The sequence below is a fragment of the Phalangium opilio genome, unplaced genomic scaffold (genome assembly GCF_054372755.1).
Source record: "Phalangium opilio isolate 3A_F unplaced genomic scaffold, DU_Popi_V2 ptg000015l_1, whole genome shotgun sequence".
Classification (NCBI taxonomy): domain Eukaryota; kingdom Metazoa; phylum Arthropoda; class Arachnida; order Opiliones; family Phalangiidae; genus Phalangium; species Phalangium opilio.
Genome location: NW_028324150.1, coordinates 1,269,210 through 1,292,270, shown reverse-complemented (window position 1 = coordinate 1,292,270; position 23,061 = coordinate 1,269,210). Strand labels below are relative to the sequence as shown.

Genomic DNA, 23,061 nt, shown 5'->3' with positions numbered 1-23,061 from the left:
TGCTCCAGTAATAAACACCACGAATGGGAATGTTCGTACAAAGATGCGGAATGTTATCAATGTCGCACGAAAGGGCATTTAGCAATAGCCTGCAGAAGGGCGTTACGCAACAAAAATCCATCTAACCACAGAGCAAACCACAGCTCTACTTCTGCAAACAGAAACAACTACAGACGACCCTCTGATAACACGGCTCATTACATCAACGAAGGCGAGCAAGAATCGAAAAACATCGTAGGCGATCAATCCCCAGAATATGCTCTTTTTCATATGCGTTCAACAAACAAGCCGCATTCCACAGCCAACGCCGCAAACGACGTCGCTTTACCTACCGTCCATGGCGTATCAACTCCACCGATTTTACTTCCATGTCACATAAACCAACAACCAATCACACTGGAGATGGACACAGGCTCCGCCTTCACGTTAGTTTCCGAACAACACAGCGTCATAGCACCTCATCTCGGGGACATACAGGAAAGCCCGCACACCCGCGCTTCATTTACGGGCCAAAAGGTTAAAATTAAAGGCAAATTATTTGTTGAAGCTCGGTACAATGCTACCTCTTTGAGATTACCACTATTGGTCTACGAAGGACCGGGACCTGCTCTCATGGGGCGTGATTGGATTTTTTCCAATTTTAATGTCATCGCAAAACCAGACATTAAAGTGGAACCAACCGTCATCCAACACGTAGCTGCCCCAGACGCAGCGCTCACTGCTCTGGTGGAAAAACATGCCAATCTCTTTTCGCCAGGCATAGGACGTCTAAAGGGTCATCAAGTCAAATTAATCATTCGCTCTGACGCCCCCACGCCGCCGTTTTTCAAGGCTAGGTCTATACCGTACCACTTGAAAGACTTAGTTGAAAACGAAATCCCGAGACTAGAGTAAGAAGGAATAATCAGTCCCATTAGTCACGCCGACTACGCTACGCCCATAGTTCAAGTTTTAAAAAAGGATACAAAAACAGAACACCTTGCAACTCAAAACAAACTAGAACCAATCACAGAACGCCTTGCAACTCAAAACAAACTAGAACCAATCACAGAACGCCTTGCAACTCAAAACAAACTAGAAACAATCACAGAACGCCTTGCAACTCAAAACAAACTAGAACCAATCACAGAACGCCTTGCAACTCAAAACAAACTAGAACCAACCACAGAACGCCTTGCAACTCAAAACAAACTAGAAACAATCACAGAACGCCTTGCAACTCAAAACAAACTAGAACCAATCGTCTCCTCACAATCGACAACTGAAGTTTACACTCGCAACTACGGAAAAGGTACCAAATGGATAAAGGGACAAATCACAAAACCCATGGGAACCATGATGCAGTGGTGGGCAAATTCGCGAATTTTTCGATCATTCGCCGAATTTCCCCCGCTTGGTAGTACAACGTCATTCGCGATTTGCCCAACACTGCCATGATGTACCGAATTCGAATCGAGGACGGTCATATAATTCAACGACATAGAAACCAAATTCGTTTCCGTACAAACATTGCCGAAGATCCGTCCGACCAGCCACTGCTGCCTCAACAAACCAAACCTACGATCCCCGCCATATCTACTTTACGCTGCCAAACTCCTAGAAATCCGGGATTCGTTAATCAACCACTTCCACAAATGACTGCCAATGCATCACCTACACAATCGGCAGCTCGTGCCTCAATTCCTACCCCTGACCAAAACACGCCCGCCGACAGAAGTCCTCAGACGACGACCCCAACAACCACAGGTTTCCAAGCAGCCGCCGTAACCTCCCTCGCCGAACCACGACGTTCGCAACGTGCACGGAAAATCCGCGTACCATTTGATGTATAACTTTTTCTTTAAACGGGGAAGGTGATGTTAGGGTCATGTCAGTTTGAAACGCGTTTATATTTCGCGCCTCATCCTAACTCTGACAATGTCTTAGATGGCAGCACCAGCGCATAAAAAAATTACCTCCAACCTAGTTAAAACCAACAGAGCGCTCCTCAGTCAGCCCGTAACCCTAGAGCAAATAAGATACCTTTTTCTTTGTAACAACCAACATTATTAAATCCATTGAGTTGAGAAAATTACCATTTGAGTGGCCTTTCATCCGCAAGGATGTAGACCAAAATGAACTCTATCACGCGCTTGTGGCGCCATCCCGGTGCAAAAAAAGGGAACTAAAAGAAAAGGCGGGAAATTTTACTAATTTCAAGAATACATGTAAAAGGCGGAAATTTAAAGTTGGTTTTCGAGATGGCGACACCATCGTTTGATAAACTTGGTGCCTGTCCGTCCGTCCCATTGCTTTAAAAGTTTTCCCCCGTTCCCCCAATAGGCAGCTTAACGCAAAGGCCACTCTAGTGGTAATTTTCTCAACTCAATGATTAAATCATTCATGTTTAACAAACGGCTTTATTAATTAAACTAATACCTTCACCCCAACCACTCCAACATTTACATTTTCCGCTTAATCGTGCATTACAAGAGCAATGAATAGTGAATTCATCTTCACCTTTCAATTTACGATTATTTGATGAGGGTAAGCCCCTAGAAGATAACTAGTTAGAATGAAAAAATTAGAAGCACCTTGCGCAAGATAACTTAAATAAATTAAAAACCAATTTCTTTCAAATTTATTTAAGATAACTAGTTATTATTATTTATTAAACATTTTAAGTAAAGCTTTACGATTGTCAAGCCTTGGTCTTCTCTACAAGTTTGTATAAAACTTGCAGCCACTGCCACATAATACGACGTGTTTGCACTTATGTATCTGTTCTCCTTCTATTTGACATCGTTTTCAATCCCTTCGTTGTACTTCGCGTATATATAAATTTCAAATAATGTTACCTTAAACTTGCCAACATTTAAAATTCTTAATTCTTCAATTGCGCTATGTCGATAAACACATTATATACCCCGTTGAAACGGCCATGTTGAAAACATTACAGCGCCCCTATCAACGCCTACGATATTTATATATTAAATATAAGATAAGAATTTTTTTCGAATTTTAAATGTTTAAAATCATCTCTTCAAAAGTCAACATTTTAATATCTGTCACTTCAGGCAATTAATTTATAAACTTATCCCTTACTTTTTCTAGTCTTTCTCTGCAAAGACAGTTTCTATTAATAAGAATATATGGTTAACAGTTGAGGGGTAGACAACTGGCCTGTTTCAAACACATAAAGGTTATATTTCTCCCAAAGTAATATCAATAAACATTTGGTAATATACACTAAATTTCCTGTTTTATCCCCGCTAACTGATTTCACGTGTCCAAGGCACATTCTTATTGGATGTAAAATGTCATCTGCTTTACCATATACATATTCTCTATGCTTGGAATACTGCTTTAATAATTCGTAAATTTTTACTTCAAAAAAGAGAGATATAATAACGTAGGTGAAACGTCCAAGATTCTCTGGTGAGGCGCTGTCAAAAATAGGAAAATGGACTGAAATAACGCGTGTGTAGTCAATTCTGCCGTCGTTCTCGAACTAGCTCTCAGTAAGTCTCTAGTGTTACGAAGTATAGGTAGTGTCATACTTATGAAACACATCTTATAAACTTATGATGATACTTATAGATATATGAGGCGCTTGTACTGTATCCCATTTTGACGTCACCATGGTTCAAGCGTCAAGCTTATTAGAGTACCCACCAACATCGCCTTTGACAGCGACTAACCAGGAGTGTCTGGTACAACAGCGCTTCCAGAGCAAAAATTAGGGTTGTTTTTGCTACAAAACAATAAAGAATTTTTATGTTACATTGTTTAATTTTTTTAATTAGGTTTAAATAGGGGGAAACCGGTTTTGATCATAGAGATAGGAACATAATTCCTAATTAAATCTAATTTTTTTATTAGTGGCATATTCTGCTCCGGTTAAGTTGGACCAGCCGTAAAAGCTTTTTAACTATTTAATTTTAAAATTTTACACATCTCAAATTATACGCGGTTTTTTAATGGAGAGTTAATTTTTTTTATTTTTTTTTTATTTGACAATCAGGGCCGAGTTAATTCACTTAATTGAGATTAATTATAGATTAATTATCTATTTGCCGCCCTGGGCCTTCATGGCCCCCTTCGGGCAGGCGCTGGTGGTTCTGGTTCGCGAACTTCGCGGACCGCCGGCACCGCAGCTTCCCCTCTGGCATGCTCCGGATTTTGTTCTTCGACGGCAGGCGCAGGCTCAACAACTTCTACGACTGCAGCGGGATTAGCAGGTCCCGGGGGGTTGCGAGCAACGCGCTGCCGGCGGGGAAGAGGAGCCGGAGGGGGGTTAGCAGGTCCCGGAGGATTTCGAGAACGGCGGGGAAGAGGTGCAGCAGGTAGATTTACCGGCTGGGGTCGCCGTGGTTGCACCCTCCTGGCGGCTGGGGCTCTCCCACCATTATAAATATGTACAGTAAAAGTACAGGCATTGTCAAAGCCCTAGTGATCCTCCTGCTTCTCCTCAATGGGAATATCCCTTACAACCGTTGGACTCTAGAGCCAAGATAGGGCTAACAACTCCTATAGATGTCAAAGATCCTCTACTAGGAATAATAATCAGAGATCAAAATCTCCGGGTCGTCAATTAGCTTTAGCCTACCCATCTACACGTGTTATAACATGCTTTAAATGCCAAAAACCAGGTCATCTAGCACCCGACTGTCAAGAGAAAAAGATTAGCAAGTCGGGGGAAGCCCAGACGGAAGAGGTCCCTCGTGGTCCCTCTCCCGGTGCCCAATACACAACAGCAAACGAATACGCGGACGACAACGCCTTAGTTGGCGCCGACCAAGACTTACATAAATTGATTACTCAAGTGGAATCGGATCATGCGAACTTAAAAAAGGCCTTAATCCAGAAAGGTCTAGTCCTTAATATTGTTTGGAAAGTAAATGAAGCATTTTTTTAAAATATTTTTCCAAATAAAATTACGCCTTTTCGAAAAGTGTTTGTTGTTTTGAAGTCTTAGAAGTAACGTAAAAAGGAAATATATTTCCACAGTACTTGACGATCGTTGTTTGCCTAAGCTTCCGTGGCACAATGGTTAGCGTGTTCGGCTGTTAACCGAAAGGATGGTGGTTCGAGCCCACCCGGGAGCGTTGTTTTGAAGTCTTAGAAGTAACGTAAAAAGGAAATATTTTTCCACAATACTAGACGATCATTCGATGCTAAAGCTTCCGTGGCACAATGGTTAGCGTGTTCGGCTGTTAACCGAAAGGATGGTGGTTCGAGCCCACCCGGGAGCGTTGTTTTGAAGTCTTAGAAGTAACGTAAAAAGGAAATATTTTTCCACAGTACTTGACGATCGTTGTTTGCCTAAGCTTACGTGGCACAATGGTTAGCGTGTTCGGCTGTTAACCGAAAGGATGGTGGTTCGAGCCCACCCGGGAGCGTTGTTTTGAAGTCTTAGAAGTAACGTAAAAAGGAAATATTTTTCCAAAATACTCTACGATCATTCTTTGCCTAGGCTTCCGTGGCGCAATAGTTAGCGCGTTCGGCTGTTAATCGAAAGGTTGGTGGTTCGAGCCCACCCGGGAGCGTTGTTTTGAAGTCTTAGAAGTAACGTAAAAAGGAAATATTTTTCCACAGTACTTGACGATCGTTGTTTGCCTAATTTTCCGTGGCGCAATGGTTAGCGCGTTCGGCTGTTAACCGAAAGGCTGCTGGTTCGAGCCCACCCGGGAGCGTTGTTTTGAAGTCTTAGAAGTAACGTAAAAAGGAAATATATTTCCACAGTACTTGACGATCGTTGTTTGCCTAAGCTTCCGTGGCACAATGGTTAGCGTGTTCGGCTGTTAAGCGAAAGGATGGTGGTTCGAGCCCACCCGGGAGCGTTGTTTTGAAGTCTTAGAAGTAACGTAAAAGGAAATATTTTTCCAAAATACTTGACGATCATTCTATGCTAAAGCTTCCGTGGCTCAGTGGTTAGCGCGTTCGGCTGTTAAGCGAGAGGATGGTGGTTCGAGCCCACCCGGGAGCGTTGTTTTGAAGTCTTAGAAGTAACGTAAAAAGGAAATATATTTCCACAGTACTTGACGATCGTTGTTTGCCTAAGCTTCCGTGGCTCAGTGGTTAGCGCGTTCGGCTGTTAACCGAAAGGATGGTGGTTCGAGCCCACCCGGGAGCGTTGTTTTGAAGTCTTAAGCTAGATTTCCACTCGACCGAAAAAACCCGGCGGAAATCACGCAGTCGACGGTAGAAATTTTAACTTACGCCGGCGTCCAGCGGTAGACCGTTCACACTACGACTGAATTTTTAGTTTGGCGGTAGATATTTTTGGGTCACGTGACAGATTTGAGTGGTTTCCACAACATCCATTTCACACTCTGAATTGGTATCTTTGTCCTCTTGTCGCTTCGATCGTACAAGAAGGGATATTTTCTAGCCTCCTCACTAAATTCTTTCCTATTAACATCCAATCTCTTTTTACTTCCATTAGTTTCATTTTTCTTTCTTGGTGGCATGTTTAAGCTAAGCCTTGGTCAACCACAAAAAATGGCGGCTATAAAATCTATCTCGCGTATGCGTGCGCACTTGAAATTTATGCCGTAGTCAGTGGGATAATTTCATTGGCTGAGACGCCGGCGTAACGCCGAACACGACCGAAAAAATAGAACACAACTTACGCCCGGCCGAACGGTAATTCCGTCGGGCTCGGCGTAAAGATTTTTTAGTCGAACCCCATTCTGCCGGGTTTCCGTCGTGTTTTCCGTCGAGTGGGAATCTAGCTTTAGAAGTAACGTAAAAAGGAAATATTTTTCCACAATACTTGAAGATCATTCTTTGCCTAGGCTTCCGTGGCGCAATAGTTAGCGCGTTCGGCTGTTAATCGAAAGGTTGGTGGTTCGAGCCCACCCGGGAGCGTTGTTTTGAAGTCTTAGAAGTAACGTAAAAAGGAAATATTTTTCCACAATACTTGAAGATCATTCTTTGCCTAGGCTTCCGTGGCGCAATAGTTAGCGCGTTCGGCTGTTAATCGAAAGGTTGGTGGTTCGAGCCCACCCGGGAGCGTTGTTTTGAAGTCTAAGAAGTAACGTAAAAAGGAAATATTTTTCCACAGTACTTGACGATCGTTGTTTGCCTAATTTTCCGTGGCACAATGGTTAGCGTGTTCGGCTGTTAACCGAAAGGATGGTGGTTCGAGCCCACCCGGGAGCGTTGTTTTGAAGTCTTAGAAGTAACGTAAAAAGGAAATATTTTTCCACAGTACTTGACGATCGTTGTTTGCCTAATTTTCCGTGGCGCAATGGTTAGCGCGTTCGGCTGTTAACCGAAAGGATGGTGGTTCGAGCCCACCCGGGAGCGTTGTTTTGAAGTCTTAGAAGTAACGTAAAAAGGAAATATATTTCCACAGTACTTGACGATCGTTGTTTGCCTAAGCTTCCGTGGCACAATGGTTAGCGTGTTCGGCTGTTAACCGAAAGGATGGTGGTTCGAGCCCACCCGGGAGCGTTGTTTTGAAGTCTTAGAAGTAACGTAAAAAGGAAATATTTTTCCACAATACTAGACGATCATTCGATGCTAAAGCTTCCGTGGCACAATGGTTAGCGTGTTCGGCTGTTAACCGAAAGGATGGTGGTTCGAGCCCACCCGGGAGCGTTGTTTTGAAGTCTTAGAAGTAACGTAAAAAGGAAATATTTTTCCACAGTACTTGACGATCGTTGTTTGCCTAAGCTTACGTGGCACAATGGTTAGCGTGTTCGGCTGTTAACCGAAAGGATGGTGGTTCGAGCCCACCCGGGAGCGTTGTTTTGAAGTCTTAGAAGTAACGTAAAAAGGAAATATTTTTCCAAAATACTCTACGATCATTCTTTGCCGAAGCTTCCGTGGCTCAATGATTGGCGCGTTCGGCTGTTAACCGAAAGGATGGTGGTTCAAGCCCATCCGGGAGCGTTGTTTTGAAGTCTTAGAAGTAACGTAAAAAGGAAATATTTTTCCAGAGTACTTGACGATCGTTGTTTGCCTAAGCTTCCGTGGCACAATGGTTAGCGTGTTCGGCTGTTAACCGAAAGGATGGTGGTTCGAGCCCACCCGGGAGCGTTGTTTTGAAGTCTTAGAAGTAACGTAAAAAGGAAATATTTTTCCACAGTACTTGACGATCGTTGTTTGCCTAATTTTCCGTGGCGCAATGGTTAGCGCGTTCGGCTGTTAACCGAAAGGATGGTGGTTCGAGCCCACCCGGGAGCGTTGTTTTGAAGTCTTAGAAGTAACGTAAAAAGGAAATATTTTTCCACAATACTTGAAGATCAGTCTTTGCCTAGGCTTCCGTGGCGCAATGGTTAGCGTGTTCGGCTGTTAAACGAAAGGATGGTGGTTCGAGCCCACCCGGGAGCGTTGTTTTGAAGTCTTAGAAAAAACGTAAAAAGGAAATATTTTTCCACAATACTTGAAGGTCATACTTTCCCTAAGCTTCCGTGGCGTAATGGTTAGCGCGTTCGGCAGTTAACCGAAAGGTTGGTGGTTCGAGCCCACCCGGGAGCGTTGTTTTGAAGTCTTAGAAGTAACGTAAATAGGAAATATTTTTCCACAGTACTTGACGATCGTTGTTTGCCTAATTTTCCGTGGCGCAATGGTTAGCGCGTTCGGCTGTTAACCGAAAGGCTGCTGGTTCGAGCCCACCCGGGAGCGTTGTTTTGAAGTCTTAGAAGTAACGTAAAAAGGAAATATATTTCCACAGTCCTTGACGATCGTTGTTTGCCTAAGCTTCCGTGGCACAATGGTTAGCGTGTTCGGCTGTTAACCGAAAGGATGGTGGTTCGAGCCCACCCGGGAGCGTTGTTTTGAAGTCTTAGAAGTAACGTAAAAAGGAAATATTTTTCCACAGTACTTGACGATCGTTGTTTGCCTAAGCTTCCGTGGCACAATGGTTAGCGTGTTCGGCTGTTAACCGAAAGGATGGTGGTTCGAGCCCACCCGGGAGCGTTGTTTTGAAGTCTTAGAAGTAACGTAAAAAGGAAATATTTTTCCAAAATACTCTACGATCATTCTTTGCCAAAGCTTCCGTGGCTCAATGATTGGCGCGTTCGGCTGTTAACCGAAAGGATGGTGGTTCAAGCCCATCCGGGAGCGTTGTTTTGAAGTCTTAGAAGTAACGTAAAAAGGAAATATTTTTCCAGAGTACTTGACGATCGTTGTTTGCCTAAGCTTCCGTGGCACAATGGTTAGCGTGTTCGGCTGTTAACCGAAAGGATGGTGGTTCGAGCCCACCCGGGAGCGTTGTTTTGAAGTCTTAGAAGTAACGTAAAAAGGAAATATTTTTCCACAGTACTTGACGATCGTTGTTTGCCTAATTTTCCGTGGCGCAATGGTTAGCGCGTTCGGCTGTTAACCGAAAGGATGGTGGTTCGAGCCCACCCGGGAGGGTTGTTTTGAAGTCTTAGAAGTAACGTAAAAAGGAAATATTTTTCCACAATACTTGAAGATCATTCTTTGCCTAGGCTTCCGTGGCGCAATAGTTAGCGCGTTCGGCTGTTAATCGAAAGGTTGGTGGTTCGAGCCCACCCGGGAGCGTTGTTTTGAAGTCTTAGAAGTAACGTAAAAAGGAAATATTTTTCCACAGTACTTGACGATCGTTGTTTGCCTAATTTTCCGTGGCGCAATGGTTAGCGCGTTCGGCTGTTAACCGAAAGGATGGTGGTTCGAGCCCACCCGGGAGCGTTGTTTTGAAGTCTTAGAAGTAACGTAAAAAGGAAATATTTTTCCACAATACTTGAAGATCAGTCTTTGCCTAGGCTTCCGTGGCGCAATGGTTAGCGTGTTCGGCTGTTAAACGAAAGGATGGTGGTTCGAGCCCACCCGGGAGCGTTGTTTTGAAGTCTTAGAAAAAACGTAAAAAGGAAATATTTTTCCACAATACTTGAAGGTCATACTTTCCCTAAGCTTCCGTGGCGTAATGGTTAGCGCGTTCGGCAGTTAACCGAAAGGTTGGTGGTTCGAGCCCACCCGGGAGCGTTGTTTTGAAGTCTTAGAAGTAACGTAAATAGGAAATATTTTTCCACAGTACTTGACGATCGTTGTTTGCCTAATTTTCCGTGGCGCAATGGTTAGCGCGTTCGGCTGTTAACCGAAAGGCTGCTGGTTCGAGCCCACCCGGGAGCGTTGTTTTGAAGTCTTAGAAGTAACGTAAATAGGAAATATTTTTCCACAGTACTTGACGATCATTCTTTGCCTAGGCTTCCGTGGCGCAATAGTTAGCGCGTTCGGCTGTTAATCGAAAGGTTGGTGGTTCGAGCCCACCCGGGAGGGTTGTTTTGAAGTCTTAGAAGTAACGTAAAAAGGAAATATTTTTCCAAAATACTTGACGATCATTCTTTGCTAAAGCTTCCGTGGCTCAGTGGTTAGCGCGTTCGGCTGTTAACCGAAAGGATGGTGGTTCGAGCCCACCCGGGAGCGTTGTTTTGAAGTCTTAGAAGTAACGTAAAAAGGAAATATTTTTCCACAATACTTGAAGATCATTCTTTGCCTAGGCTTCCGTGGCGCAATAGTTAGCGCGTTCGGCTGTTAATCGAAAGGTTGGTGGTTCGAGCCCACCCGGGAGCGTTGTTTTGAAGTCTTAGAAGTAACGTAAAAAGGAAATATTTTTCCACAGTACTTGACGATCGTTGTTTGCCTAATTTTCCGTGGCGCAATGGTTAGCGCGTTCGGCTGTTAACCGAAAGGCTGCTGGTTCGAGCCCACCCGGGAGCGTTGTTTTGAAGTCTTAGAAGTAACGTAAAAAGGAAATATATTTCCACAGTACTTGACGATCGTTGTTTGCCTAAGCTTCCGTGGCACAATGGTTAGCGTGTTCGGCTGTTAAGCGAAAGGATGGTGGTTCGAGCCCACCCGGGAGCGTTGTTTTGAAGTCTTAGAAGTAACGTAAAAGGAAATATTTTTCCAAAATACTTGACGATCATTCTATGCTAAAGCTTCCGTGGCTCAGTGGTTAGCGCGTTCGGCTGTTAAGCGAGAGGATGGTGGTTCGAGCCCACCCGGGAGCGTTGTTTTGAAGTCTTAGAAGTAACGTAAAAAGGAAATATATTTCCACAGTACTTGACGATCGTTGTTTGCCTAAGCTTCCGTGGCTCAGTGGTTAGCGCGTTCGGCTGTTAACCGAAAGGATGGTGGTTCGAGCCCACCCGGGAGCGTTGTTTTGAAGTCTTAGAAGTAACGTAAAAAGGAAATATTTTTCCACAATACTTGAAGATCATTCTTTGCCTAGGCTTCCGTGGCGCAATAGTTAGCGCGTTCGGCTGTTAATCGAAAGGTTGGTGGTTCGAGCCCACCCGGGAGCGTTGTTTTGAAGTCTTAGAAGTAACGTAAAAAGGAAATATTTTTCCACAATACTTGAAGATCATTCTTTGCCTAGGCTTCCGTGGCGCAATAGTTAGCGCGTTCGGCTGTTAATCGAAAGGTTGGTGGTTCGAGCCCACCCGGGAGCGTTGTTTTGAAGTCTAAGAAGTAACGTAAAAAGGAAATATTTTTCCACAGTACTTGACGATCGTTGTTTGCCTAATTTTCCGTGGCACAATGGTTAGCGTGTTCGGCTGTTAACCGAAAGGATGGTGGTTCGAGCCCACCCGGGAGCGTTGTTTTGAAGTCTTAGAAGTAACGTAAAAAGGAAATATTTTTCCACAGTACTTGACGATCGTTGTTTGCCTAATTTTCCGTGGCGCAATGGTTAGCGCGTTCGGCTGTTAACCGAAAGGATGGTGGTTCGAGCCCACCCGGGAGCGTTGTTTTGAAGTCTTAGAAGTAACGTAAAAAGGAAATATATTTCCACAGTACTTGACGATCGTTGTTTGCCTAAGCTTCCGTGGCACAATGGTTAGCGTGTTCGGCTGTTAACCGAAAGGATGGTGGTTCGAGCCCACCCGGGAGCGTTGTTTTGAAGTCTTAGAAGTAACGTAAAAAGGAAATATTTTTCCACAATACTAGACGATCATTCGATGCTAAAGCTTCCGTGGCACAATGGTTAGCGTGTTCGGCTGTTAACCGAAAGGATGGTGGTTCGAGCCCACCCGGGAGCGTTGTTTTGAAGTCTTAGAAGTAACGTAAAAAGGAAATATTTTTCCACAGTACTTGACGATCGTTGTTTGCCTAAGCTTACGTGGCACAATGGTTAGCGTGTTCGGCTGTTAACCGAAAGGATGGTGGTTCGAGCCCACCCGGGAGCGTTGTTTTGAAGTCTTAGAAGTAACGTAAAAAGGAAATATTTTTCCAAAATACTCTACGATCATTCTTTGCCGAAGCTTCCGTGGCTCAATGATTGGCGCGTTCGGCTGTTAACCGAAAGGATGGTGGTTCAAGCCCATCCGGGAGCGTTGTTTTGAAGTCTTAGAAGTAACGTAAAAAGGAAATATTTTTCCAGAGTACTTGACGATCGTTGTTTGCCTAAGCTTCCGTGGCACAATGGTTAGCGTGTTCGGCTGTTAACCGAAAGGATGGTGGTTCGAGCCCACCCGGGAGCGTTGTTTTGAAGTCTTAGAAGTAACGTAAAAAGGAAATATTTTTCCACAGTACTTGACGATCGTTGTTTGCCTAATTTTCCGTGGCGCAATGGTTAGCGCGTTCGGCTGTTAACCGAAAGGATGGTGGTTCGAGCCCACCCGGGAGCGTTGTTTTGAAGTCTTAGAAGTAACGTAAAAAGGAAATATTTTTCCACAATACTTGAAGATCAGTCTTTGCCTAGGCTTCCGTGGCGCAATGGTTAGCGTGTTCGGCTGTTAAACGAAAGGATGGTGGTTCGAGCCCACCCGGGAGCGTTGTTTTGAAGTCTTAGAAAAAACGTAAAAAGGAAATATTTTTCCACAATACTTGAAGGTCATACTTTCCCTAAGCTTCCGTGGCGTAATGGTTAGCGCGTTCGGCAGTTAACCGAAAGGTTGGTGGTTCGAGCCCACCCGGGAGCGTTGTTTTGAAGTCTTAGAAGTAACGTAAATAGGAAATATTTTTCCACAGTACTTGACGATCGTTGTTTGCCTAATTTTCCGTGGCGCAATGGTTAGCGCGTTCGGCTGTTAACCGAAAGGCTGCTGGTTCGAGCCCACCCGGGAGCGTTGTTTTGAAGTCTTAGAAGTAACGTAAAAAGGAAATATATTTCCACAGTCCTTGACGATCGTTGTTTGCCTAAGCTTCCGTGGCACAATGGTTAGCGTGTTCGGCTGTTAACCGAAAGGATGGTGGTTCGAGCCCACCCGGGAGCGTTGTTTTGAAGTCTTAGAAGTAACGTAAAAAGGAAATATTTTTCCACAGTACTTGACGATCGTTGTTTGCCTAAGCTTCCGTGGCACAATGGTTAGCGTGTTCGGCTGTTAACCGAAAGGATGGTGGTTCGAGCCCACCCGGGAGCGTTGTTTTGAAGTCTTAGAAGTAACGTAAAAAGGAAATATTTTTCCAAAATACTCTACGATCATTCTTTGCCAAAGCTTCCGTGGCTCAATGATTGGCGCGTTCGGCTGTTAACCGAAAGGATGGTGGTTCAAGCCCATCCGGGAGCGTTGTTTTGAAGTCTTAGAAGTAACGTAAAAAGGAAATATTTTTCCAGAGTACTTGACGATCGTTGTTTGCCTAAGCTTCCGTGGCACAATGGTTAGCGTGTTCGGCTGTTAACCGAAAGGATGGTGGTTCGAGCCCACCCGGGAGCGTTGTTTTGAAGTCTTAGAAGTAACGTAAAAAGGAAATATTTTTCCACAGTACTTGACGATCGTTGTTTGCCTAATTTTCCGTGGCGCAATGGTTAGCGCGTTCGGCTGTTAACCGAAAGGATGGTGGTTCGAGCCCACCCGGGAGGGTTGTTTTGAAGTCTTAGAAGTAACGTAAAAAGGAAATATTTTTCCACAATACTTGAAGATCATTCTTTGCCTAGGCTTCCGTGGCGCAATAGTTAGCGCGTTCGGCTGTTAATCGAAAGGTTGGTGGTTCGAGCCCACCCGGGAGCGTTGTTTTGAAGTCTTAGAAGTAACGTAAAAAGGAAATATTTTTCCACAGTACTTGACGATCGTTGTTTGCCTAATTTTCCGTGGCGCAATGGTTAGCGCGTTCGGCTGTTAACCGAAAGGATGGTGGTTCGAGCCCACCCGGGAGCGTTGTTTTGAAGTCTTAGAAGTAACGTAAAAAGGAAATATTTTTCCACAATACTTGAAGATCAGTCTTTGCCTAGGCTTCCGTGGCGCAATGGTTAGCGTGTTCGGCTGTTAAACGAAAGGATGGTGGTTCGAGCCCACCCGGGAGCGTTGTTTTGAAGTCTTAGAAAAAACGTAAAAAGGAAATATTTTTCCACAATACTTGAAGGTCATACTTTCCCTAAGCTTCCGTGGCGTAATGGTTAGCGCGTTCGGCAGTTAACCGAAAGGTTGGTGGTTCGAGCCCACCCGGGAGCGTTGTTTTGAAGTCTTAGAAGTAACGTAAATAGGAAATATTTTTCCACAGTACTTGACGATCGTTGTTTGCCTAATTTTCCGTGGCGCAATGGTTAGCGCGTTCGGCTGTTAACCGAAAGGCTGCTGGTTCGAGCCCACCCGGGAGCGTTGTTTTGAAGTCTTAGAAGTAACGTAAATAGGAAATATTTTTCCACAGTACTTGACGATCATTCTTTGCCTAGGCTTCCGTGGCGCAATAGTTAGCGCGTTCGGCTGTTAATCGAAAGGTTGGTGGTTCGAGCCCACCCGGGAGGGTTGTTTTGAAGTCTTAGAAGTAACGTAAAAAGGAAATATTTTTCCAAAATACTTGACGATCATTCTTTGCTAAAGCTTCCGTGGCTCAGTGGTTAGCGCGTTCGGCTGTTAACCGAAAGGATGGTGGTTCGAGCCCACCCGGGAGCGTTGTTTTGAAGTCTTAGAAGTAACGTAAAAAGGAAATATTTTTCCACAATACTTGAAGATCATTCTTTGCCTAGGCTTCCGTGGCGCAATAGTTAGCGCGTTCGGCTGTTAATCGAAAGGTTGGTGGTTCGAGCCCACCCGGGAGCGTTGTTTTGAAGTCTTAGAAGTAACGTAAAAAGGAAATATTTTTCCACAGTACTTGACGATCGTTGTTTGCCTAATTTTCCGTGGCGCAATGGTTAGCGCGTTCGGCTGTTAACCGAAAGGCTGCTGGTTCGAGCCCACCCGGGAGCGTTGTTTTGAAGTCTTAGAAGTAACGTAAAAAGGAAATATATTTCCACAGTACTTGACGATCGTTGTTTGCCTAAGCTTCCGTGGCACAATGGTTAGCGTGTTCGGCTGTTAAGCGAAAGGATGGTGGTTCGAGCCCACCCGGGAGCGTTGTTTTGAAGTCTTAGAAGTAACGTAAAAGGAAATATTTTTCCAAAATACTTGACGATCATTCTATGCTAAAGCTTCCGTGGCTCAGTGGTTAGCGCGTTCGGCTGTTAAGCGAGAGGATGGTGGTTCGAGCCCACCCGGGAGCGTTGTTTTGAAGTCTTAGAAGTAACGTAAAAAGGAAATATATTTCCACAGTACTTGACGATCGTTGTTTGCCTAAGCTTCCGTGGCTCAGTGGTTAGCGCGTTCGGCTGTTAACCGAAAGGATGGTGGTTCGAGCCCACCCGGGAGCGTTGTTTTGAAGTCTTAGAAGTAACGTAAAAAGGAAATATTTTTCCACAATACTTGAAGATCATTCTTTGCCTAGGCTTCCGTGGCGCAATAGTTAGCGCGTTCGGCTGTTAATCGAAAGGTTGGTGGTTCGAGCCCACCCGGGAGCGTTGTTTTGAAGTCTTAGAAGTAACGTAAAAAGGAAATATTTTTCCACAATACTTGAAGATCATTCTTTGCCTAGGCTTCCGTGGCGCAATAGTTAGCGCGTTCGGCTGTTAATCGAAAGGTTGGTGGTTCGAGCCCACCCGGGAGCGTTGTTTTGAAGTCTAAGAAGTAACGTAAAAAGGAAATATTTTTCCACAGTACTTGACGATCGTTGTTTGCCTAATTTTCCGTGGCACAATGGTTAGCGTGTTCGGCTGTTAACCGAAAGGATGGTGGTTCGAGCCCACCCGGGAGCGTTGTTTTGAAGTCTTAGAAGTAACGTAAAAAGGAAATATTTTTCCACAGTACTTGACGATCGTTGTTTGCCTAATTTTCCGTGGCGCAATGGTTAGCGCGTTCGGCTGTTAACCGAAAGGATGGTGGTTCGAGCCCACCCGGGAGCGTTGTTTTGAAGTCTTAGAAGTAACGTAAAAAGGAAATATTTTTCCACAATACTTGAAGATCAGTCTTTGCCTAGGCTTCCGTGGCGCAATGGTTAGCGTGTTCGGCTGTTAAACGAAAGGATGGTGGTTCGAGCCCACCCGGGAGCGTTGTTTTGAAGTCTTAGAAAAAACGTAAAAAGGAAATATTTTTCCACAATACTTGAAGGTCATACTTTCCCTAAGCTTCCGTGGCGTAATGGTTAGCGCGTTCGGCAGTTAACCGAAAGGTTGGTGGTTCGAGCCCACCCGGGAGCGTTGTTTTGAAGTCTTAGAAGTAACGTAAATAGGAAATATTTTTCCACAGTACTTGACGATCGTTGTTTGCCTAATTTTCCGTGGCGCAATGGTTAGCGCGTTCGGCTGTTAACCGAAAGGCTGCTGGTTCGAGCCCACCCGGGAGCGTTGTTTTGAAGTCTTAGAAGTAACGTAAAAAGGAAATATTTTTCCACAGTACTTGACGATCGTTGTTTGCCTAAGCTTCCGTGGCACAATGGTTAGCGTGTTCGGCTGTTAACCGAAAGGATGGTGGTTCGAGCCCACCCGGGAGCGTTGTTTTGAAGTCTTAGAAGTAACGTAAAAAGGAAATATTTTTCCAAAATACTCTACGATCATTCTTTGCCAAAGCTTCCGTGGCTCAATGATTGGCGCGTTCGGCTGTTAACCGAAAGGATGGTGGTTCAAGCCCATCCGGGAGCGTTGTTTTGAAGTCTTAGAAGTAACGTAAAAAGGAAATATTTTTCCAGAGTACTTGACGATCGTTGTTTGCCTAAGCTTCCGTGGCACAATGGTTAGCGTGTTCGGCTGTTAGACGAAAGCATGGTGGTTCGAGCCCACCCGGGAGCGTTGTTTTGAAGTCTTAGAAGTAACGTAAAAAGGAAATATTTTTCCACAGTACTTGACGATCGTTGTTTGCCTAATTTTCCGTGGCGCAATGGTTAGCGCGTTCGGCTGTTAACCGAAAGGATGGTGGTTCGAGCCCACCCGGGAGCGTTGTTTTGAAGTCTTAGAAGTAACGTAAAAAGGAAATATTTTTCCACAATACTTGAAGATCATTCTTTGCCTAGGCTTCCGTGGCGCAATGGTTAGCGTGTTCGGCTGTTAAACGAAAGGATGGTGGTTCGAGCCCACCCGGGAGCGTTGTTTTGAAGTCTTAGAAAAAACGTAAAAAGGAAATATTTTTCCACAATACTTGAAGGTCATACTTTCCCTAAGCTTCCGTGGCGTAATGGTTAGCGCGTTCGGCAGTTAACCGAAAGGTTGGTGGTTCGAGCCCACCCGGGAGCGTTGTTTTGAAGTCTTAGAAGTAACGTAAATAGGAAATATTTTTCCACAGTACTTGACGATCGTTGTTTGCCTAATTTTCCGTGGCGCAATGGTTAGCGCGTTCGGCTGTTAACCGAAAGGCTGCTGGTTCGAGCCCACCCGGGAGCGTTGTTTTGAAGTCTTAGAAGTAACGTAAATAGGAAATATTTTTCCACAGTACTTGACGATCATTCTTTGCCTAGGCTTCCGTGGCGCAATAGTTAGCGCGTTCGGCTGTTAATCGAAAGGTTGGTGGTTCGAGCCCACCCGGGAGGGTTGTTTTGAAGTCTTAGAAGTAACGTAAAAAGGAAATATTTTTCCAAAATACTTGACGATCATTCTTTGCTAAAGCTTCCGTGGCTCAGTGGTTAGCGCGTTCGGCTGTTAACCGAAAGGATGGTGGTTCGAGCCCACCCGGGAGCGTTGTTTTGAAGTCTTAGAAGTAACGTAAAAAGGAAATATTTTTCCACAATACTTGAAGATCATTCTTTGCTTAGGCTTCCGTGGCGCAATAGTTAGCGCGTTCGGCTGTTAATCGAAAGGTTGGTGGTTCGAGCCCACCCGGGAGCGTTGTTTTGAAGTCTTAGAAGTAACGTAAAAAGGAAATATTTTTCCACAGTACTTGACGATCGTTGTTTGCCTAATTTTCCGTGGCGCAATGGTTAGCGCGTTCGGCTGTTAACCGAAAGGCTGCTGGTTCGAGCCCACCCGGGAGCGTTGTTTTGAAGTCTTAGAAGTAACGTAAAAAGGAAATATATTTCCGCAGTACTTGACGATCGTTGTTTGCCTAAGCTTCCGTGGCACAATGGTTAGCGTGTTCGGCTGTTAAGCGAAAGAATGGTGGTTCGAGCCCACCCGGGAGCGTTGTTTTGAAGTCTTAGAAGTAACGTAAAAGGAAATATTTTTCCAAAATACTTGACGATCATTCTATGCTAAAGCTTCCGTGGCTCAGTGGTTAGCGCGTTCGGCTGTTAAGCGAGAGGATGGTGGTTCGAGCCCACCCGGGAGCGTTGTTTTGAAGTCTTAGAAGTAACGTAAAAAGGAAATATATTTCCACAGTACTTGACGATCGTTGTTTGCCTAAGCTTCCGTGGCTCAGTGGTTAGCGCGTTCGGCTGTTAACCGAAAGGATGGTGGTTCGAGCCCACCCGGGAGCGTTGTTTTGAAGTCTTAGAAGTAACGTAAAAAGGAAATATTTTTCCACAATACTTGAAGATTATTCTTTGCCTAGGCTTCCGTGGCGCAATAGTTAGCGCGTTCGGCTGTTAATCGAAAGGTTGGTGGTTCGAGCCCACCCGGGAGCGTTGTTTTGAAGTCTTAGAAGTAACGTAAAAAGGAAATATTTTTCCACAGTACTTGACGATCGTTGTTTGCCTAATTTTCCGTGGCGCAATGGTTAGCGCGTTCGGCTGTTAACCGAAAGGCTGCTGGTTCGAGCCCACCCGGGAGCGTTGTTTTGAAGTCTTAGAAGTAACGTAAAAAGGAAATATATTTCCACAGTACTTGACGATCGTTGTTTGCCTAAGCTTCCGTGGCACAATGGTTAGCGTGTTCGGCTGTTAACCGAAAGGATGGTGGTTCGAGCCCACCCGGGAGCGTTGTTTTGAAGTCTTAGAAGTAACGTAAAAGGAAATATTTTTCCGCAGTACTTGACGATCGTTGTTTGCCTAAGCTTCCGTGGCACAATGGTTAGCGTGTTCGGCTGTTAAGCGAAAGAATGGTGGTTCGAGCCCACCCGGGAGCGTTGTTTTGAAGTCTTAGAAGTAACGTAAAAGGAAATATTTTTCCAAAATACTTGACGATCATTCTATGCTAAAGCTTCCGTGGCTCAGTGGTTAGCGCGTTCGGCTGTTAACCGAAAGGATGGTGGTTCGAGCCCACCCGGGAGCGTTGTTTTGAAGTCTTAGAAGTAACGTAAAAAGGAAATATTTTTCCACAGTACTTGACGATCGTTGTTTGCCTAATTTTCCGTGGCGCAATGGTTAGCGCGTTCGGCTGTTAACCGAAAGGCTGCTGGTTCGAGCCCACCCGGGAGCGTTGTTTTGAAGTCTTAGAAGTAACGTAAAAAGGAAATATATTTCCGCAGTACTTGACGATCGTTGTTTGCCTAAGCTTCCGTGGCACAATGGTTAGCGTGTTCGGCTGTTAAGCGAAAGAATGGTGGTTCGAGCCCACCCGGGAGCGTTGTTTTGAAGTCTTAGAAGTAACGTAAAAGGAAATATTTTTCCAAAATACTTGACGATCATTCTATGCTAAAGCTTCCGTGGCTCAGTGGTTAGCGCGTTCGGCTGTTAAGCGAGAGGATGGTGGTTCGAGCCCACCCGGGAGCGTTGTTTTGAAGTCTTAGAAGTAACGTAAAAAGGAAATATATTTCCACAGTACTTGACGATCGTTGTTTGCCTAAGCTTCCGTGGCTCAGTGGTTAGCGCGTTCGGCTGTTAACCGAAAGGATGGTGGTTCGAGCCCACCCGGGAGCGTTGTTTTGAAGTCTTAGAAGTAACGTAAAAAGGAAATATTTTTCCACAATACTTGAAGATTATTCTTTGCCTAGGCTTCCGTGGCGCAATAGTTAGCGCGTTCGGCTGTTAATCGAAAGGTTGGTGGTTCGAGCCCACCCGGGAGCGTTGTTTTGAAGTCTTAGAAGTAACGTAAAAAGGAAATATTTTTCCACAGTACTTGACGATCGTTGTTTGCCTAATTTTCCGTGGCGCAATGGTTAGCGCGTTCGGCTGTTAACCGAAAGGCTGCTGGTTCGAGCCCACCCGGGAGCGTTGTTTTGAAGTCTTAGAAGTAACGTAAAAAGGAAATATATTTCCACAGTACTTGACGATCGTTGTTTGCCTAAGCTTCCGTGGCACAATGGTTAGCGTGTTCGGCTGTTAACCGAAAGGATGGTGGTTCGAGCCCACCCGGGAGCGTTGTTTTGAAGTCTTAGAAGTAACGTAAAAGGAAATATTTTTCCAAAATACTTGACGATCATTCTATGCTAAAGCTTCCGTGGCTCAGTGGTTAGCGCGCTCGGCTGTTAAGCGAGAGGATGGTGGTTCGAGCCCACCCGGGAGCGTTGTTTTGAAGTCTTAGAAGTAACGTAAAAAGGAAATATATTTCCACAGTACTTGACGATCGTTGTTTGCCTAAGCTTCCGTGGCTCAGTGGTTAGCGCGTTCGGCTGTTAACCGAAAGGATGGTGGTTCGAGCCCACCCGGGAGCGTTGTTTTGAAGTCTTAGAAGTAACGTAAAAAGGAAATATTTTTCCACAATACTTGAAGATCATTCTTTGCCTAGGCTTCCGTGGCGCAATAGTTAGCGCGTTCGGCTGTTAATCGAAAGGTTGGTGGTTCGAGCCCACCCGGGAGCGTTGTTTTGAAGTCTTAGAAGTAACGTAAAAAGGAAATATTTTTCCACAGTACTTGACGATCGTTGTTTGCCTAATTTTCCGTGGCGCAATGGTTAGCGCGTTCGGATGTTAACCGAAAGGCTGCTGGTTCGAGCCCACCCGGGAGCGTTGTTTTGAAGTCTTAGAAGTAACGTAAAAAGGAAATATATTTCCACAGTACTTGACGATCGTTGTTTGCCTAAGCTTCCGTGGCACAATGGTTAGCGTGTTCGGCTGTTAACCGAAAGGATGGTGGTTCGAGCCCACACGGGAGCGTTGTTTTGAAGTCTTAGAAGTAACGTAAAAGGAAATATTTTTCCAAAATACTTGACGATCATTCTATGCTAAAGCTTCCGTGGCTCAGTGGTTAGCGCGTTCGGCTGTTAAGCGAGAGGATGGTGGTTCGAGCCCACCCGGGAGCGTTGTTTTGAAGTCTTAGAAGTAACGTAAAAAGGAAATATATTTCCACAGTACTTGACGATCGTTGTTTGCCTAAGCTTCCGTGGCACAATGGTTAGCGTGTTCGGCTGTTAACCGAAAGGATGGTGGTTCGAGCCCACCCGGGAGCGTTGTTTTGAAGTCTTAGAAGTAACGTAAAAAGGAAATATTTTTCCAAAATACTTGACGATCATTCTATGCTAAAGCTTCCGTGGCTCAGTGGTTAGCGCGTTCGGCTGTTAAGCGAAAGGATGGTGGTTCGAGCCCACCCGGGAGCGTTGTTTTGAAGTCTTAGAAGTAACGTAAAAAGGAAATATTTTTCCACAGTACTTGACGATCGTTGTTTGCCTAAGCTTCCGTGGCGCAATGGTTAGCGTGTTCGGCTGTTAACCGAAAGGATGGTGGTTCGAGCCCACCCGGGAGGGTTGTTTTGAAGTCTTAGAAGTAACGTAAAAAGGAAATATTTTTCCAAAATACTTGACGATCATTCTTTGCTAAAGCTTCCGTGGCTCAGTGGTTAGCGCGTTCGGCTGTTAACCGAAAGGATGGTGGTTCGAGCCCACCCGGGAGCGTTGTTTTGAAGTCTTAGAAGTAACGTAAAAAGGAAATATTTTTCCACAATACTTGAAGATCATTCTTTGCTTAGGCTTCCGTGGCGCAATAGTTAGCGCGTTCGGCTGTTAATCGAAAGGTTGGTGGTTCGAGCCCACCCGGGAGCGTTGTTTTGAAGTCTTAGAAGTAACGTAAAAAGGAAATATTTTTCCACAGTACTTGACGATCGTTGTTTGCCTAATTTTCCGTGGCGCAATGGTTAGCGCGTTCGGCTGTTAACCGAAAGGCTGCTGGTTCGAGCCCACCCGGGAGCGTTGTTTTGAAGTCTTAGAAGTAACGTAAAAAGGAAATATATTTCCGCAGTACTTGACGATCGTTGTTTGCCTAAGCTTCCGTGGCACAATGGTTAGCGTGTTCGGCTGTTAAGCGAAAGAATGGTGGTTCGAGCCCACCCGGGAGCGTTGTTTTGAAGTCTTAGAAGTAACGTAAAAGGAAATATTTTTCCAAAATACTTGACGATCATTCTATGCTAAAGCTTCCGTGGCTCAGTGGTTAGCGCGTTCGGCTGTGAAACGAGAGGATGGTGGTTCGAGCCCACCCGGGAGCGTTGTTTTGAAGTCTTAGAAGTAACGTAAAAAGGAAATATATTTCCACAGTACTTGACGATCGTTGTTTGCCTAAGCTTCCGTGGCTCAGTGGTTAGCGCGTTCGGCTGTTAACCGAAAGGATGGTGGTTCGAGCCCACCCGGGAGCGTTGTTTTGAAGTCTTAGAAGTAACGTAAAAAGGAAATATTTTTCCACAATACTTGAAGATTATTCTTTGCCTAGGCTTCCGTGGCGCAATAGTTAGCGCGTTCGGCTGTTAATCGAAAGGTTGGTGGTTCGAGCCCACCCGGGAGCGTTGTTTTGAAGTCTTAGAAGTAACGTAAAAAGGAAATATTTTTCCACAGTACTTGACGATCGTTGTTTGCCTAATTTTCCGTGGCGCAATGGTTAGCGCGTTCGGCTGTTAACCGAAAGGCTGCTGGTTCGAGCCCACCCGGGAGCGTTGTTTTGAAGTCTTAGAAGTAACGTAAAAAGGAAATATATTTCCACAGTACTTGACGATCGTTGTTTGCCTAAGCTTCCGTGGCACAATGGTTAGCGTGTTCGGCTGTTAACCGAAAGGATGGTGGTTCGAGCCCACCCGGGAGCGTTGTTTTGAAGTCTTAGAAGTAACGTAAAAGGAAATATTTTTCCAAAA

At 44.9% G+C, this 23,061-nt stretch overlaps 1 non-coding gene across 1 annotated transcript; it reads left to right on the top strand.

Annotated features, from left to right (window-relative positions):
- The first annotated feature begins 22,352 nt into the window (after positions 1-22,352).
- TRNAH-GUG (transfer RNA histidin (anticodon GUG)) lies at positions 22,353-22,425 on the top strand. The gene has a single exon. It is a non-coding gene; the product is annotated as a tRNA-His (tRNA).
- Positions 22,426-23,061: the final 636 nt, after the last annotated feature.